The following is a 2,326-nucleotide window of genomic DNA, read 5'->3' as shown; positions in this document are numbered from 1 at the left end:
TCTATCTGGTCTAGAAGCGTTGGAAGGTCACTGCAGTGTCTTCAGAGGACTGCACCATATGTGTTGGTTAAGGCAAGAGCCCATCCCATCACAGTCACGTATGGTTCTCCTGAAGTCAAGCAAGCTTTTTAGGACCTGTAGTAAATTTGATGGTATGTAGCACAGCATTTATCTGATAATTTAGTAAGGCATATCATTATTTTCTTATTTAAACTTAAGAAAACATTTTTTAACTTGAAGCTATTATGAAAAGTTTTAAGAAGTATACAAAGAATTTTTACAACAAAATAATAATAATTTATAAATTATCAAGGGTTCATGAGGGAGAGGGGAGCGGGGAGCGAGGCGGAAAAATGAGCTGATACCAAGGGCTCAAGCGGAAAGCAAATGTCTTGAGAAAGATGATGGCAACAAATGTACAAATGTGCTCGACACAATGGATGTTTGTATGGATTGTGATGAGAGTTGTACGAGCCCCTGATAAAATGATCAAAAAAGAAGAACTTTTACAATTCCCCACCCCATCAGTCAAGCATATGTTGTCTTTTGCAGTTTAAGAATAACAGTGGTAGAACACTATAGAAAGAGAGTGGTACAGTATACAATAATTGATGCTATTGAATTGGGAATATGGAAGTTGCTTAATTGGTGAGTGTTACGCTTTATCTAGCTTCAGCACAAACAAAACCAGCAAGTTACTAATTTGTTGCCTCATTTGCCCCAAATACTCCACTATGTATTTCCTAAAATAAGAAGTCTCCCTTATAACAACAATCTATCAACATCAAGAAATTGACATTGTTGCAGTACCACCATCTCATTATCAGACCACAATAGAGTTTTCCAGTTGTCTTAATAGTTTATTTTATAGTAAATGAGGCAACATGGAATAAATCAATGTCGTTTCATCTATCTTCTCTTTTCTTGTCTGTTGCTTTGATCCTGCCAAAGTTTCACATGATAAATAACTTCAAAAGTCCAATCTCAAAAAAAGAGAAGAAATCAATGTTATGTCCCTTTGTTCTGTTTTGTTGGGTTGCTTCTAACCTAGTGACACTATTGATAAAACCAAACTCATTGCCACTGAGTCGATGTCGACTCACAGTGACCCCATGCGGCAGGGTAGAACTGCCCCTGTGCGTTTCCGAGACTCTTTACAGTAATAGAAAGCACTCCTCCCAGAGCGGCTGCTAGTGTTGAACTGCTAACTCTGCGGTTAGCAGCTCGACTTGTCACCACTATGCCACTGGGGTTCCTGGCCCTGTGTATGAGCTTAAATAAGAATGATCATTATACACTGATGACTGTATAACCCCACTCAAGGGGGTGAACAACAGAATTGTATGTGAATGGATATATTGGATGGTGTAAGATATGGAAAAATAAATAAATAAGGGTTCTTGGAGGGGGAAGGAGGGTATAACGGGGAGCCAATATCAAGGAGTTCAAGAAGAAAGACTGTTTTAAACTGACTGTGGTAGCAAATTTATAATACTGCTTGATGTGATTGAACTATGGAATGTTATCATATCTGTAAGAGCTCCCAATAAAATGATAAAAGAATAACTGTTGCTATACAGTCTTAGGAACTTTTATTCAGTAAAAATGTATAAATGTGAAGCTATTGTTTTTCAGCATATTCTCCATTTAGGTCCATACCCTTTTGAAGGCATTCGTCCCATCTCGCTTATCCTTTCTGAAAGAATTCTGTGCTTTTCTATTTCTGTCACATCAAAATCACAATTTTGGCATCCTCAAAGGATGTCATTGTATCCCCTTTAAATCTTATATTTAAGGAACAAAAAGACATCTATATAGTCAAGATTAGGGCAGTGGGGTGGACGAGTGAAATTTTCCTATGACAGCCCTTGCTGCCCTCAAAGAACAAGCAGGGACATTTTCATGAAGGGAAACAATTGCTTGGCACTTTCCTGCTATGTGTAAGTCACCACTATGAGAAAATGGAGAGCTACATCGTGACATAACTGCGTCGGGGCATAACTGCATTGGGACATAACTGCACCGGACATAACTGCCAAACCACTGAGAATCATGGCCCAACAAAGTTGACTCATAGCTGAAACATCGCAACCAGTGTTACTCTTGTCTCGTACCTCAGCATTTGTTACTGCCAGGTAGTTGGCAAGTAGATATTAGTTGACAAGTGGATAATAGATTTTTCACTCCTGTACATGTGACATGTTGAATGACAACATAGTTGATGGGTGAGCAGTAGACGTATATATCAGAATCCATGGGTTCACACTGATGACCTCCAATTTCAACTGAGTACTACAGGGTTCATTCTAATTTTCTCTTTCCATTT

General features: G+C 38.6%; 1 protein-coding gene across 1 annotated transcript in view; it reads left to right on the top strand.

The window, feature by feature from the left end:
- The window catches only part of DLG5 (discs large MAGUK scaffold protein 5), a 191,815-nt gene that overhangs the window by 103,439 nt on the left and 86,050 nt on the right, over positions 1-2,326 (top strand). The window lies entirely within an intron of this gene.

The sequence above is a fragment of the Echinops telfairi genome, unplaced genomic scaffold (genome assembly GCF_000313985.2).
Source record: "Echinops telfairi isolate 266 unplaced genomic scaffold, ASM31398v2 ScPeMD7_70;HRSCAF=299, whole genome shotgun sequence".
NCBI lineage: Eukaryota > Metazoa > Chordata > Mammalia > Afrosoricida > Tenrecidae > Echinops > Echinops telfairi.
This window is presented reverse-complemented; position numbering and strand designations above follow the sequence as displayed.